Source organism: Plectropomus leopardus, chromosome 20, assembly GCF_026936395.1.
Source record: "Plectropomus leopardus strain MGB_pleo_1.0 chromosome 20, ASM2693639v1, whole genome shotgun sequence".
NCBI lineage: Eukaryota > Metazoa > Chordata > Actinopteri > Perciformes > Serranidae > Plectropomus > Plectropomus leopardus.
Genome location: NC_142195.1, coordinates 30,067,985 through 30,084,960, shown reverse-complemented (window position 1 = coordinate 30,084,960; position 16,976 = coordinate 30,067,985). Strand labels below are relative to the sequence as shown.

General features: G+C 44.6%; 2 long non-coding RNA genes across 2 annotated transcripts in view; both read right to left on the bottom strand.

Moving 5' to 3' along the window:
* LOC148186253 (uncharacterized) overlaps nucleotides 1–15,665 on the bottom strand; it is a 48,323-nt gene extending 32,658 nt beyond the window's left edge. Inside the window, exons 1-2 of the long non-coding RNA XR_015775137.1 lie at nucleotides 15,466–15,665; nucleotides 3,080–3,142 (exon numbers count right to left, since the gene is read on the bottom strand). This is a non-coding gene — a long non-coding RNA (uncharacterized LOC148186253). The remainder of the gene's footprint in view (nucleotides 1–3,079; nucleotides 3,143–15,465) is intronic.
* Nucleotides 15,666–15,844: 179 nt separating this feature from the next.
* The window catches only part of LOC148186252 (uncharacterized), a 74,679-nt gene continuing 73,547 nt past the window's right edge, over nucleotides 15,845–16,976 (bottom strand). The window contains exon 3 of the long non-coding RNA XR_015775136.1: nucleotides 15,845–16,017. This is a non-coding gene — a long non-coding RNA (uncharacterized LOC148186252). The remainder of the gene's footprint in view (nucleotides 16,018–16,976) is intronic.

Here is a 16,976-nt window from a genome sequence, read left to right as displayed (position 1 = left end):
AGATTATCTTTATGGGTTTTATGTTGATGCAGAACTGACAATAAAACGTTTAACATGTGACACCTTTAATCTTGTGCTTTTAGAGGTTGTGTTTTTGTGGACATGCACGATTTTGTCATTTTGTGTCTCTGTTTTTGGGTGATTTGCCCATTTTTGTAGTTATTTTGTGTCTCCTTGTCGTCGTTTCTGTCTCTATCAGATCATTTTGGGGATTTTTTGTCTTTTATTTTCTTGGAATTTTGTGCCTTCCTGACGTCCTTTTGTGTCTCTTCTGGGTCCTTTTGTGTCTTTTGGGGTTATTCTGTGTCTCCTTTTGACCGTTTTGCCCCTTTTTATAGTCATTTTGAGGCTCTCTGAGGTCATTTTGTGTTATTTTTTTTTCTGGAGGGGGGTGGTGGTTTTGTGTCTCTTTGTGGTCGGTACGTGTTTATTTGATTGACAGTTTGCAGGTGAGGGCCAGTTGGGGCCCCTGACACTTTGGACCCCTCAGCTTGTGTCCGATAGCCTGGTTTAGAAATCCGTCCTCAGATACAGTGCAAAGTGTAAGTACATTAATACGTGTGAATTTCACATCTTCGGCCTGCGGCGGATATCTGAGCGACTCGGTGAGCGCTCAGGGTGCTCCGTTATGACGAAGCTGACGTCTCGGTCGTGTGCCGACTGAACGCAATGTCACGCACGCCGCAGAACAAACAGAGTAAAAGTCCTAAAATGCGACTCGGAGGACTAAAATGCGGCTTGATGAGCAGACATGCTGTGTGTGCGTGCTGCAGGAGGTCGGCCGGGTCCTCCCTCAGAGAGCCCCGCCGATACATCACCGCAGCGTTTCTGTGTCAGCCGGCCGACAGTGATGAGTGGCCTCTGTATCAATACATGTGAGCGGTATGAAGCGGCCTGCTGAGGATCCAGAGGGAGGTTAAATGAATCATACTTGATGCTCTCTCTCTCTGCCTCCCGCACAGAAACAATTGATTAGCGGCGAGCTCTTAGGCGCGGTCATTTGCCAGCGATGGAGGCTCAGCCGGTGTGAATGTGGTGTCCTTGCAGATTTAGTGGTCACTTCTCTCAACTTTGCCCATTAACCTGAGTGCAGCAGGCAGAACATTTATTACCCAGGGACACTCTAATGGATCCCAGTTAAGGTGTGTTAACAATTTTTCTATTGATTAATTGGAAGAGAATCATAGCCGGACTAACTTAGCCCACAAGATTTAGTGGCTTTTAAGGTAGTAGCGATGAATATAATGCTTTAGAAAGAGCTTCTGTACATTATATATATGACACCTGCTACATTAAGCTACATTAAGCTTTAATACGTCTTCATTACTGGCACTCTGCCCAGCCCCTTCAAGGTTGAAATAGAGATCCACCTTTCATTATTCCAGCCATCACCGCTCGATGGAGAGAGATCAAATAATAATGGAACTGTTGAAACAGTTCTGCCTCAGTTGTTAATGTTAATCGATGTATTAAATATTAAAGATTTCCACAACCGCTGCCACGCTTCTCCCATCAGGACCATTCACGCCGCCGCAGCGCGAGAAACGCTCACCCCCGCTGTAATTAGGCAAAGTAGAGGATGATGACGACCCCGCGACCTCTGACCCGCGGACGCCCGCACTGCTGCTGCTGCAACAAGGGGAACTCAAAGACACACTTCAACAGGTCACACACACACACACACACACACACACACACACACACACACACACACACACACACACACACACACGCACACACACACACACACACACCGCCATCAGCCAGCAGCAGGAAACACTGAACACACTTAAAGGGACGCTCATCATGAGTCCAGCTCTACTCCTGCTGACGCAGCACGAGGTTAAAGTCAGGCTGTAACTACTTTCCTAAATCGATTATTCTGTAAAATCAACAATCGATTAATCATTTTTTGACTGTACTGAATATTTCAAACAATATCAAACTCGTTTTATCCTCCGCCAAACATCACCGCAACATATCGCAGAGCCAGCAAGGCAACGCAACACAACACAACAAAACTAGGAAATAATGAAAAACTTCTAAAAACAATTAAAAGAAAAAGAAAGTTAAAACAAAATGAGTAAATGACCCTGAAAAAGTGATTAAAAAATGACGATCACTCAAAGTGGGTTTTCATTAAGTGTGAAACTGAAATTGGGAATATAAAATAAGCCGAGCTGAAAACGTCAATTTATCAAAAAAAAAAAAAATAACCTCCCATTTATCACATAAAAGTTTTACGCTCACATGAGGTGGAATTTTAGGTGATTGGAAAATTATATATATATAAAAGGAACTGGCTCAGAGTTTTCCTTGTGATGGAGTATTTTATATTCATTGTTATGAGTACTTTTACTGCAGTAAAGGACGTGAGTACTGTCAGCGTGACCACGATCAGATGTTTTTGTCCAGAGGAAACTGCAGATGATCTGTAAAATCAAAACGCTCAGTTTGCTTCATATCTTCTTTCTGCTGAACTCTGGTTTTGACATTTGTCCGTGTTTCTGCGACCTTCCGCCCGTGTTGTATTGAAATCCTCGGCCGCTCTGCAAACACGCGTGTTCCCGCTCAAACAAACACTCACCGGTCTGCAGGCGAGAATCTCTCTTTAGCAGCTCGTCAGCAGGAGATCCGCCTGCGGGCCTCGGCTCGGGGCGCGCAACACTCGGGATGAAAGAGATGTCGGGGCCGCCGCACACGACGCAGCAAAAATAAACGCCTCGCAGCGAGCTAACGTCAGAGTGGCGAGGAGCGGAGGCGTGCTCGGTGCCCGGTGTGTGGAGAGAAAACAGCCGCCTCCGCGGGACGCCCCCGCCGCCCACACACCGACCCCAAACCTCTGTTTCTTTTTCCTTCTGAGCATCCAGAGCTTCACTTTGATGAGTCTGAGCGCTGCGGCGCTCCAAAGTCAGCAAATGATTCTTTCATAATGTCTCATCATACAGTCAGAGGTCACGCTCGGGGTCAAGCAGCCGTCCCCGCGCAGAGTCCAAACAGTCTCACATGGACATTTAAAACGTGAAAACATTTTCACAAAGATCGCACATAAAAACGCACGAAACGAAGGATTTCTGACCTGCTCTCCGATCCACACCAGTCAGACCTCCCACTTCATCACCCGCTGCTGCTCTCACTGCACCTACAACAAAACCAGAGACAAAGATTCACTTACGAGTACGACATGGATGCAAGCTCATGGTGACCTTGACCACTGACCACCAAATTCAAGTCAGTTCATCGTTGAGTGCGAGTGGATATCTGTGCCAAATTTGAATTTGGATTCAAAGTGTTCTTGAGATATTGCATTCACAAGAATGAGTTGGGCAGAGTCGCAGTGACCTTGACCTATGACCATCAAAATCTCATAAGTTCATTGTTGAGTCCAAGTGGACGTTTGTGCCAAATTTTTTTAAAAATCCCTTGAGTTGTTCTTACAATATTGCATTCACAAGAACATGATGGAAAGTGTCACAATGACCTTGACCTTTGACCCACAAATTGTTATTAATTCATCTGTGTCTCTGAGTGGATGTTTGTGCCAAATTTGAAGAAATTCCCTAAGGTGTTCCCCTCAGTTAACACTTTAACAAGAATGAGAAAGATGTAAGGTCATAGTGACCTTGACCTATGACCATCAAAATCCCATTAGTTATTCATTGACTCCAAGTGGATGTTTGTGCCAAATTTAAAGACATTTTCTTAAGGCCTTCTTGAGATATCATGTTCATTAGAATGGCATGGCAAGAAATTCCCTCAAATTTTTTTTAAGATATTGCACTACAAGAATGTGATGGACATGGTCACAGTGACCTTGACCTTTGACCAACAAATTCTTATCAGTTAATCTGTGTCTCAGAGTTGACGTTTGTGCGAAATTTTAAGAAATTTCCTAAAGGTGTTCCTCGGATAACATATTATCAAGATTATCTTAGCTTTTATAAAACTTTTCAAAAAAAAAATTTCAAAATCTCATCTCATTAAACTCTGTTTTTTTTAACCCTTTGAAACCTGAGCATTTTGGCTTGATTTCTGAAAATGTGAAAATTTACATGCAAAAGTGCTTAAAAATTATAATTTTGTAAAATATATTATTTTTTAACCTAATATAAATGTATAATAATAATAATAATAATATAAAGATATTACATAATGCAGTTATGATAATTATTAATATAGTCTTTCCCCTGGATATTTTTTTCCAGCTTTCTGACCAAGGTTTCCACATTTTTGAGAGAAATCAAACCAATGTGCTCAGATTTCAAAGGTTTCAACACTCGTGAAAGTCGCGTGAATGCAGCACGAGAAAAACGGTGTCGATCTCGGTCCAAAACTTCCTGTTTACACCCCAAAGCCCCCAAACTGAAAGGAACTGCAGTACAAAAACTACAACATGATTATTCCCAAACAGAGGTATGAGCAGTATATATCCTCCGAGTCCAGACACCAGAATGGTTTCTTTCCTTAAATGTGGAACTTTTGCTGTAAAGTGCGGCCCACTGAGCCTGTAATGAGATGTGCAGTGTAAATAAAGCTGCGATGGCGTCCACAGTGGAACCAGTTTGTGGTCCGACGATAGAAAAAGCAGCACGCTGCAGCTGCTGACTCTGACGGCTTGAAGGAATTACTGAAGGAACGGCGTTTCGTCCATTTATTGTTTAATGCCACATTAGCAATCTGCAGAGCTGCGGAGCCGCTGCCAGCGGAGGCAGCTCCGGGCAGATGGGCCGCTCCGTAAGATAGATCCACTGCCACATAAATTCCCCGCCGCCATCAAAAGCCAAAGGAGAAACAGCACTAACAGCGTGTTATGGTGGCTCCGGAGCCGCTGCCAAAAGCAACAGTTCATGCTTTTTCCCTGTTCAGACATTTGAGGGATAGATTCAGATGTTACCTCTCATTAGTATTACCGAACAGCAGAAACAAACAGAAAGCACTTAGTGTCGGGGAGGAAACAAGCCGCCGCTCGCAGCCTTCACAAAACACATCATTACGCTGCAGATGTGCCGCCTCCCTCCTCTGTCCTCGGCAGGAATCACAACAATCATAAAGCTTTAATTACAGGAATCAATCAGCTGCACCAACACATCCAACAGCTGCAGGACCAGATCCCACAAAATCACCTTCACCGGGAGGCTTCCTGCTGCAGGTCCAGACCCACAACGCATGCCGAGTCCCTCACACTGAGGGGACCAGCAGAGACTCAACTCAGACCAACAGAGACTCAACACAGACTCAACAGACCAGCAGAGACTCAACTCAGACCAACAGAGACTCAACACAGACTCAACAGACCAGCAGAGACTCCACACAGACCAGCAGAGACTCAACACAGACCAGCAGAGACTCAACACAGACCAGCAGAGACTCAACAGACCAGCAGAGACTCAACAGACCAGCAGAGACTCAACACAAACCAGCAGAGACTCAACAGACCAGCAGAGACTCAACACAGACCAGCAGAGACTCAACACAGACCAGCAGAGACTCAACACAGACTCAACAGACCAGCAGAGACTCAACAGACCAGCAGAGACTCCACACAGACCAGCAGAGACTCCACACAGACCAGCAGAGACTCAACAGACCAGCAGAGATTCACAAACATCCAACAAACAACAAAAACTGTGTTTTTAATGAGTCTTTGCTGTATTTTTTAACTAAGAAAACAATTTGCAGATGAATGGATCTTAACGATAATCGTGGTTCACGTTGTCTCGTAATCTGGCTGTAAGATGCTTAAAGAAGATATTTAAAGTTGTTTATTTGGCATTTATTTAGGAGAACAGAAGTAAAGTTATTTATTTCAAAGGAGCAGGGATTTAAATCTTTTACTTTCCAATGCTGCTTCTTAAAAAACGCTGAACGTTGTAGTTGCCCGTAACAGTAAAATCATTTCAAAATCATTATTCACTGGAAATGAAACGGATATTTGCTCTTGAGTCTGCTGAGAATTAGTAAAGCGATCAGTAAAGTGTCTTCAGAGGTGCCATACAAACATTATCTGGTGACCTTTGGACCCAGCAGGCAGCGGGACAACAGTATCTGTGACCAGCAGACGCTCGCTGAGGACGCCGCCTCATTCTGTCCTCTGCGGCGCCACAATTGACTTGTCATGTATTTTCCAGCTAATTAGCTCCTTTAACTCGGGGTTATGTAAGGCTGGCATTGATAAGAACACAGCGGTAAATTGACCGTGTAACGCTGCCATTCACTCGGGGACAATGACCCCCTGTAGCGATAATCGGGATTAATTAAAGACCGTTAAGGGAGAGTGATGGCGGGGCAGCAGCGTGCATGCTGGGTAGATAGCAGGGCTCTCTCTTTGATTGGCCGGTTGTTGTGAATGTGTCGGGGGGGCGTTCAAACAAAAGCTGGTTACAGAGAGTCCCCTTTCAGCGAGCGGAGGGAGGCGTGCAGAAACATGCACCACTTCTCTTTTTACTCACTTCATCCCTCCGTGAAAACATGTATGGGAGCCTGTTTGTGCCAAAAAAAAGAGCAAAACGTCAAATTTAATTTCTCATTTTTACACATGCTCCTTGTTTTCGAGCGTCTCTTTGGTAGCAGAGCTACAATGGTTAAAGGTTCAAATCTTCCTCTGTGAAATGAGACGACCATTTATTCCCTGAGCTTCATCTACTCTCTGTTTCCAAAAATCTACTGAAACTATGCAAACAACAACCTCCACCATCCATCTTTGGGAAATCCTGCCTAATTTAGGCCAAACACAACGCTCACGTCACTTCAGTGAGGTAATAACGTCAAGATGCCGAAACCCGAAACCTCAGCTTTCTGCTGCAGAGAGAATAAATCTAACTATTAATGTTATTATTTTAGATTAGATTATTTTGTGTATACACACATATATATATATATATATATATATATATATATATATATATATATATATATATATATATATATATGAGGTTTTGTAGTTCAGTGATTCTAAAGACTCGTCTCACTCGTTTATTCCCCGAGCTTCATCTTTTCTTCGTATCCATGAATATTTGAGTGATTGTGGTTTTTAATTTAGATTTATTTGAACAGGATCCTGCAGACGGCTCTCTGAGGCTGTTGGTGGGGTGCCTGACTTTAAAGGGTTAAAAGGCCTGATAATTATAAGTAAAAGAGTAAATTTTTGGCCGTATTATAAAGTGAAGACTCGGTCTGGTCTCACTTGTTTATTCCCCGAGCTTCATCGTCTCTCGGTTTCCCTGCCCTCCCGCTCAGGTGTCTCACCTTCTCGTGTTGAGAGAATTTGGGGGTTGACGGCGTGTCGCTGTCTGTCAGCCTCGCTGCGTGATCACTGCTGGCTCCTGATTTCTCTCGCTAAGCGAGCGGAGCTGCGCGTGACAACCATCAGACAGGATGTGGCCTCTCTCCGGGGAGCTGCGAGCGCTCGTCTCCTGCGAGCTAAGAAAGGACTTGTCTGTGGTGATTGTGGCCCGGCGACGTGACAGGTAACGGGGCGCTGTGATTGGGCGCCCAGGCCTCCGCTCTCCGGCACGCTGTCTATACGGGCTGGCGGCTTAATTCACTGACCATTAGCCGGGAGATTTGTTATTGCTCACTTTCAGAGGCACTGACACAGAGAGTTTGAGCGGCTCGACGGCTCCTCCGCCGGGAATCACAATGAAGGATTTCTGCTGCTCTCTTCCCGAATCCTTCTCGGCTGACTGGAACGCCGCTGCCGCTCGGCCGCTCGTCGCCTGTCGCATCAGGAGGCTGGAAATTGGCTGAGGGGATTCACAGTCATGGAGCTCCTGATTTGTCAATCACTTTTCAATTAGCAAATGAGCTCCACCAGCAAGGTAGCTGGTGGTGGACGGCTGAGGAGCGGAGGGAGGACGGAGGAGCGCTGAGCCAGCACCACTTATCCGCCAATCAAATTAACTCAATATAATATAATTACCATTATGCAATTGATCAAATGGTCGCATTCTTAAAGCGGGGCCACCCAAAGGCCAATCGCTGACTTTCTCCTGACGGGGACGAAGAAAACACAAAGAAATAACAGCACAGAGAGGCTCAAACAAAGCCGTCAGAGAGAGCGGCTCTGCACGCCAGAGCACATTCAAAACCTGTTTCTGCAAACGCAAAAGCTCATGTTTCACCAAAGTTTAGTTTTTACTCTAAATCTACATTCAATTTAATTACAGTGTTCTGCTGTTGATTTATGCACCTAAATGTGATGCTCCAATTTAACCCTTTAAAACCTGGGTAACTTTACTTTAAATTATTATTTTTTTAAAATTCACCTTCTAATGTCCTTGAAGATGGTTTACAGCAGGGGTATTCAACTAATTATTATTATTTATTTAACTTTCAGCATTATATAAAAATAAAAACTCCACCTTAAACAAACTTCAGGTACATTTAAGCACACTGACATTTCGAGGATTTCAACACGTTACTCAGATATGAAGACATTTCAAGGATTTTAGTTAATTTCATGTCAACCATAAATTCGTGCTCATGCAATGTTTCCAGTTTAGTCAACATTGAGTTTGAAACATGAAGAATAAAGAAGTAACCGCTCTACCATTTTCACTGGCCTCCATGCTGCTATCTAACTCCGGCACATGTGTGACATCTAACATGACACACTAAAAAAGAAAAATGTATTATTTGATTGAATGACACAATTTCAATATGTTTATCTAATATTCTGGTTTGTTGACCAAAACCATTAAAAACTGAGCAGGTGCACCCAGCTGTGCAGGCGCTTTAAATTTGGGATTTGGGTGAATTATTGTGAGCAGGACGTTTTTCAGATTTTAGGATATTTCTCAGATTTCAGGACGTTACGAGGATTTTAACATGTCTCTCTGATTTTATGATGTTTTTCAGATTGTAGGACGTTTTTTGGATTTTAGGACATTTCGAGGAATTTCAGACATTTCTAGGATTTTAGACCATATCTAGGAAGTAAGGACATATCTGGGATTTTAAGACGTTTCTCAGATTTTAGGAAGTTTCTCAGATGTTAGGATGTTTTTAGGATTTTAGGAAATATTATGTCAGCCAAATTCTCAACATCATAATAAGCAGAAACACCTCTGTAGGCACTGGGTTAAAGGTGAGAAGCATTAAAAACAGTGTGTGCACTCAGCTGTGCAGGTGCTTTAAATGTGAGGTTTTCGGGGTGAATTCATGTGTCAGGATTTCATGCATTGATTGTAAAGCCCTCCATGTATTGGCCGCCTGTTTCCACAGCAGCAGCAGCAGCAGCGGCTCAGAGAGAATTGATCGTCACTAATCTGGTTGGTGTAGCGGCGTTGATCGAAGCGACTCTCCTCCATCACGGATGTTTGATCTCCTCCTCAGGTAGGAATGGGAAATGAAGTGATCCTCCTCTGTCAGCAGCTCTGACCTTCCCTCCCGCCGTCAAAGCGGCCGCTGAAGGACGTCCCGATCGGCTGACGCTGCAACTTCCTGCCTGCCGTCACCGCTACTGCTGCCGACCGCCGGCTGCCAAGGTGTGAGAGGTGTGGTTGCGGCGTGGGCGCTTGATGAAGCAGAGGAATCGATGGAGCGAGGAATGATGAAGAAATAAGAGGCGGAGACGGACAGGCTGCAAAAATGAGCATGGCACTTTTTGTGGAGGGAGGGGGGGCTTAAAAGTAAAATGCAAAAAAAGGAGGAGGAGGAGGAGGAGGAGGAGGAGGAGGTGATCGATACCTGAGATGAAACTATCTGTGCATCTGTAGCAACTTGTCACGTCGTTATTTTCAGGTTCAAATGAACTCTAAATGAAATGAATGTTAATATAACACATTTAGAGTTATTGTTGACCCCGCAGGTCCACCTGTGACCCTGCAGCCTCTCTGCAGCTGCAGCCTCGCTGTTGCTGCATCCTCTCTGTAGCTGCAGCCTCTCTGCAGCCTCTCTACAGCCTGTCTGCATGCTCCCTGCAGCTGCAGCCTCTCTGCAGCTGCATCCTCTCTTCAGCCTCTCTGCAGCTGCAGCCTCTCTGCAGCCTCTCTGCAGCTGCATCCTCTCTGCAGCCTCTCTGTAGCTGCATCCTCTCTTCAGCCTCTCTGTAGCTGCAGCCTCTCTGCAGCCTCTCTGTAGCTGCATCCTCTCTTCAGCCTCTCTGTAGCTGCAGCCTCTCTGCAGCTGCAGCCTCTGCAGCCTCTCTGCAGCTGCAGCCTCTCTGCAGCTGCAGCCTCTGCAGCCACAGCCTCTCTGCAGCCGCTGCCGTCCCGATCGCTGTCACAAAGATGATTGATGAACGTGAGGAATCCTAAACGTCTCTCTGGTCGGCTGCCAGGCGGTGGAGGTTTATTTGTCTTCATATTGGGGCGAGTCTGTGTTTATGTTCGCTCTCTGAGGAACCACATGTCCTGAGAAACGACCCGGCCGCTTCGCCACAAAGAGCACAAATATCAAGTCCTGCTCATCCAGAAGCTGCTCAGCTGTTTGTACTGACCGTATGAAGAGGAAAACAGGGTCCATTTTTTCATATTTTAATGAGCAAACATTCTCTAAAACAACCATCGATGCTCCTCATCGGGTCTTTTTCCTGACTATAGAACAGCAACGTATTCAGAACAAAATTACAACCGATATTTAGATCTAACTCAGGGACTGTTTGTTCTTTGTGCAAAAAAGGGGGAGGCATATCAAACAATGTTTTAAGCACTGGAGAAGGACTGATGTTTTTTGTTTTGGCTTTAGGAGAGAAGCATACAACTTTAAATGCCTGATTTTTTGTATTTATTTTACCAACAATTTTTAATATTTTCTTTCAAAAAAAAAACTTGGCAATTATTATTATTATTATTATTATTATTTACATTTTTTGTGATTCTTTTATTTTCTTTCTTTTATTCTTTAATTTTTTTAGTTATGTTTTTTTTTTGTTTTTAGTATTTTTTTCTTAGTAAGTTTTGAATAAAACATTTTGGCTTCTGTGCTACTTCTTGACATTTATTCCTAAATTTTTGCAATTTGCATTTTTGTGGTTTTGGAAGTTTTAAATGCATGTGAAAGTTGTTGCAGCAAAATAAATAAAAAAAATAAAAAGATGTTCAGGTTTCAAAGGGTTAATATGAGAACACCCTGACAGCACCGTGGTGCTCCGTATTGAATAAAAACTGGGATCCAGAGGAGGCGAAAGGTGCGGCGGCCTCCTGCAGTCTGCAGCCGTCCCGCCATCTCCAGGCAAATTGATTTATTTCACATTATTAATGAACTTTGCTGCAGTTCCACTTGTCAGGCTCGGCCCGCGAGGGTCAATAACGAGAGGAAACTTGATGTTAGTGGATCCGGCTTAAGTGATTCTGTCGCGCTAACGATTCAATATATCAGGACAAATGTCAGCTGCTTGTAATATGTTGATTCTCGGGGCCTGATCTGCATAAGCACTGCCATCACCGGGGCTCTGCGGCGGCGGCGGGGACGGAGGGGGAGGGGGCTGAAATTCTTTTCAATAAATATTTGATGCAGAGTGAATAAAGCGGCAGCGGAGGGACTGCGAGGTGTTTTTAATGTTAAATCTGCACTTTGATACATCCATAATGAAGATGTTTGGGGCGTGAGTGTGTGCAGTGGTGTGTGTGCTCCAGGAGGCGGCGGCGAGGGTGGGGGGGCGTGTAAACACTTAAGGTGACTAAACTGCTGGCTCGAGTTTTCTGGCCGGCTGCAGAATCAGTGCGATGGATCGGAAGGGAGAGATTTAGTTGCAGGTGGCAGAGGTCGGTGGATTGTGTATTCTGTGCAGTCAATAATAAAGTTAGGACTTATGCCCGCGGAAAGTTAATGAGCGATCACAAGGACCTTGGAAAGTCATTTGCATCTGGGCACGGGCTCCTCACTTTGGCTGGGAGAGGGCCCCGGGGACACGCGGGGGGACGGTGATACTGCAAAGCAGGAGAGTTCCTCTGAACAAAGGAGGCGCTCGGCACATAACGATTAGACGCAGCAGATATGCTCGACAGCAGGAAGCGACTCGGGCTTCACTCCTCGATTCAATTATCCAACAAAATGATATCAGTGCTTTTTGTGCAGGAATCAGCCCCCTGCAGCCCCCACCCCCCAAAGCACCCAAAAACGTCTTTATTCGATTTCACTTTGTTTATTCGAAACTTTCAGACTCTGCCCTCTTCAATTATCGTGTCTCGGTTTATTTTTTAATCACAGTTAAAGTAAAAAGAGAGCACAAAGAGATTATTTCATTTCTTAAACAAAAGTTTCAGCAGCCGAGCCAATGAAACAGCTTGAAGCCGGGGGACTGAACCTGCTCTGTTTGGGGCCACTTATCAAAATGAAAGGAGGTCAGGGGCCAGTCACAGCGGCCCCAAACGTGTCTCAGATTTTAGGACATTTCAGGAATTGTAGGATTTTTTTTCTCATATTTTAGGGCGTTTCAAAGATTTCAGGATGTTTCTAGGATTTTAGGACATTTTAGGATTTGAGGATATTTTTATGGATTATAGAAATTTCTATGACTTTAAGAAAATTTAGGATTTTAGGACATCTCCAGGAAGTTAGACTGTTTCTAGGATCTTGAGGTGTCGAAGGACATTTCTCAGATTTTTGGACATTTCTCAGATTGTAGGACTTTCTCAGAGTTAAGCTTGTTTCTAGGATTTTAGAAAATGTCATGTCAGCTATAAATAATCTGTCCAAAAGCACTCATACGTTGATCCACTGAGTTAAAAACAGAGCCTGAATAAGTAACAGACATTAAAAAATAAGTGACCATTATAACATTTTCACCGGCCTCCGTGCTGCTTTCTATTCTGGTACGTTTGTGACGTCAAACGTGACAGACTAAAAGAGAAAAGGGGGGAAAAGTGCTGATTTTGGGGGAAAAGGGCATCAGAGTAAAACTTCTCCCTGTCTCTGATAGTGATGATAAATCTGTCTTTTGTAATCAGCTGTGAGCCGTAAACTCACAGTGAGACGGTCATTAGCGGTTTAAGGACTAACCGACTAATTTCTCTCTGCTCTCTGTTGTCTTTGTGAAGGCGGAGGAGTCCATCCCATCATCCACCGTCTCCCAGCAGCCCCCGCGGGCCTCAGCCGCCGCCGCACACGCTCTGTGGATTTCCTTTATCACGGGTCGCGCTCGGACGCGCCACGCCGCTCCTGTAATCACCTCATCTGCTTTCACATCCACAGCTACGAGGCTCTAATCTGTCCAGCTCACTGAGAGGCAGGAGGCCGGCCCCCCGGGGCCCCTGCTGGCCTGTGTGGCCCCTCAGATCCTCCGTAGAAACCTGTCATAAACTGTGATGCAGCGCTGGTGCATTCAGGAACAAACGGAGAAAACAGTTTTATTTTAAAGCAACTCAAACCTCATTTCATCATTTCCCCGCCTCCTGAGCGGAGACGTCACAGCTGTCAGAACCAGGACGCCAACGAGCGAGCGCTACTCGGTTAACCACGGAGAATATTTATTTAACTATTACTCACGAATCACACGGCACAAAACATATGAAATATCACCTCCTTAAAGAGACAGCGCTGTGAAATACACAGAGCGCCGCAGAAAAAGGGTTTCATTGAGATATCGCGTTCAGAAGAATGAGCCGAACCGAATAAAAACAAATAACAAATACATTACAGCATCAGCTGTCAGCTGGTGGGATTTTTCGGCTGAGACGCTGCAGCTGATCTGATAATATTTGGGGTAACGTTTCTGTTCGTCCAGCGTCACATCGGGCAGAACATGTACGATCCTTTCTGCTGACCTCAGTAAGTCGATATCGTGGCAGATTTAACGATATCTGAAGCAGAAACAGTTTCAGGTGAAATAAAAGTGCGGCACACGACGGGATGCTCAGCGGCGTCGGTAACGCTCTGCTGCGCTGTGGTGAAAACAGGGTGCATTCTGGGTGAAACATGTTCGAGTGTGCCGTCTGTGTCTCCCTCCGCGCTGCACGGCTGAAGCTTATAGTTAGAGCCGGCGGAGGGAAAATACATTTCATTACTTTGCTCCGTGGCATTTTTTCCACGTCATTACAAAGCAGTAATGGGCGATCACGGGCAGAAACAGATTGCTCTGCGACTCACATCCAGCAGGCCTCATTTTAATGTGCCACCATTACGCCGCTCTCTGCTTTGTTACAGTCGAGTGTGAGCGCCGCCGCCCCTCCTCCCCGCTTTATGGATCTGTATAGAGAGAGTAGACGCTACTCCGATCTGACATGAGACAAATGTTTCATTCAAATGTTGCTTTCGCATATTGTGGAGGAAGTAATGAATTCCTGCGCGGCGGCGGTGGCGGCGGCAGGCCCGGTTCACCGTGTCAAGCCGGAGCGCGGCGCAGGCACAGCGCCACAGCTGCAAAATTAAATTTAATGTTCCATTCGCGGAGGGAAAGGTGCATAAATCAAAGCTTTTGATTTGCATGGACTGTGGCGATCAACCTCGTCCCGCGCAAACATCAACCAGGACACAATATGATGTCACGGCAAAAACAATGTAATCTCAGACTTCCTAATAAAAACAAGCAACAGGCGGGGCCCTTTAATTCAGCCCGCTGCTCCCATGTCAAGTACATTATTAAAAACATGCCCCCCCACCGCCTCCGCTTTCATTTACGGAGAGAGGAAGCCATTTGAAAAGTTTAATATTGTTTCCCTCAACGAGAAAAATGAAAGTTTGAAGCTTTAAAATCAACAAAAACCAGCTGAGGCTGAAAACGTGGATCCATGAAGGACGCCGCGAAGACAAGGACAAACAATAAAATACATCTGCATCATTTTAACGCAGTTCAGTGGCAATGTTTTCTATCAATGTATCATCTTTGGTCCAGAACAGACCAGTGATACTCAACTGATGGCCCACGAGCCAAATCTGGCCCCTGATAGGGTCCCCGGTGGCCCCCAGCCATTTTCTAATCGACAATAAAATGAAAGTGATTGACACTGGGAATAGTTTTTGTCCTTCTAGTGTCCATAAGGTGTCAGAGACATAAAACAACAAAGCCCTTAGTGTGCTAAAATCCTACAAAAATCCTTTGATCCTAGAACTGACCTAAAGTCCCAGAAATGTTCCAAAACCTAAGAAACGTCCTAACGTCTTAGATATGTCAAAAATTCCTTTAAACATCCAAAAAAGCTTGAAATGTCCTAAAATCCTACAAATGTCTATATAGTCTAGAAACGTCCTAAAATCATTGAAACGTCCTATGATCCTAGAAATGTCCAAAGGTCCTAGACACGTCCTAACACCCTGGAAATGTCCTAAAATCTTTGAAGTGTTTTAAGATGCTAGAAATGTCCTAAAAGCAGAGAAATATCCTTTTGACATTTGTGCCAAATGTTGGACAAAGTCCTCAATGCAACGATGACAAATCACATTCACCACAATGCGACAGACGAACGCACAACCCGAAAAATGAAGCCTCGGGCCTCAGCTGACGCTCCGTCAAACACTGACGAAGATAAAGGTGTCTCCGTCTGTGACATCAGCTCAGATAAACACAAACGTAACGAAGACACTGACCTCCGTTTGTGCTGAAGCAGCGACGCCGTCCTGCATCCAGTCCAGGTGTGTCTGTGATCAGTGTGTCTGTGATCAGGTGTGTCTGTGATCAGGTGTGTCTGTGATCAGGTGTGATCAGTGTGTCTGTGATCAGGTGTGATCAGTGTGTCTGTGATCAGGTGTGATCAGTGTGTCTGTGATCAGTGTGTCTGTGATCAGTGTGTCTGTGATCAGTGTGTCTGTGATCAGTGTGTCTGTGATCAGGTGTGATCAGTGTGTCTGTGATCAGGTGTGATCAGTGTGTCTGTGATCAGGTGTGATCAGTGTGTCTGTGATCAGTGTGTCTGTGATCAGGTGTGATCAGTGTGTCTGTGATCAGTGTGTCTGTGATCAGGTGTGATCAGGTGTGATCAGGTGTGATCAGGTGTGATCAGTGTGTCTGTGATCAGTGTGTCTGTGATCAGGTGTGATCAGGTGTGATCAGTGTGTCTGTGATCAGGTGTGATCAGTGTGTCTGTGATCAGGTGTGATCAGTGTGTCTGTGATCAGTCCAGGTCCGCTCTGCATCATCTCCTGGAAATGAAAAAAAAAAAAATAATAACTTAAATGGCTGAACTATTAATGATTAGTCTATTTTAGTGATGTTGGTACTTTTTCTGTGAAAATGAAATACTAAATTACCACTAAATGTGCGACTTTTTTTGCATGTCGTGCAACCTGAATTTTTAGTGTTGCTCTGTAATGAAGCAAAAGTATGTTTTTCTATGGCTGTCTCAGCAGAACGGCAGATTACTGAAATAACGACAGCTGCTGTCCATCACTGTCGGGGGGAGCGGACCATCGTGCTAATAACGATAAAATGTACCAAAAAACGAATAAATAAATGAAATCACAGTCAGCTCTGTTATTGATCTGCTGCTTCAGAGTTTTACCTGAAACTTTATTTTTATGACAAAATATATCTGAAAATCACAATAACATCCTAAAATAAAGAGACTTTAAAGCTTATCTCTGCTTCAGATCCTGTAAACTAATGCTAAATACCTCTGCATCTCTCTCTCACTCTCTTACACACACACACACACACACACACACACACACACACACACACACACACACACACACACACACACACACACACACACACACACACACAGGTCTGGGTTCCCATTAGGAATCAGCCTTGATCAATACCCACTGAATTAGAGTGCTACTGATCTGATTAACTCCCCATTATTTTCTGCTGGCCCTTATTTAGGATGCATGATGAGAAAATATCCCACTTTCTTTTTTCTTTAAATGAAACACACACGTCCTGACGCAACCTTCGATTCATCTTCGCTGACGGCGAGGCCACCGCACTTCCTCCTTCAGAGGTTACAGCGAGCAGCAGCTTCCTCTTTCACCACATAAATCAGTGAGGAAGGAGCGCGGCGTTTAAAGGTGGATTTTGGAGAGGATCCCTGCAGAGACCGAGCTTTTTGTTTAAGAGTAAGATCCTTTTTGTTTCAGCAGAAATCTCAGAAATCACT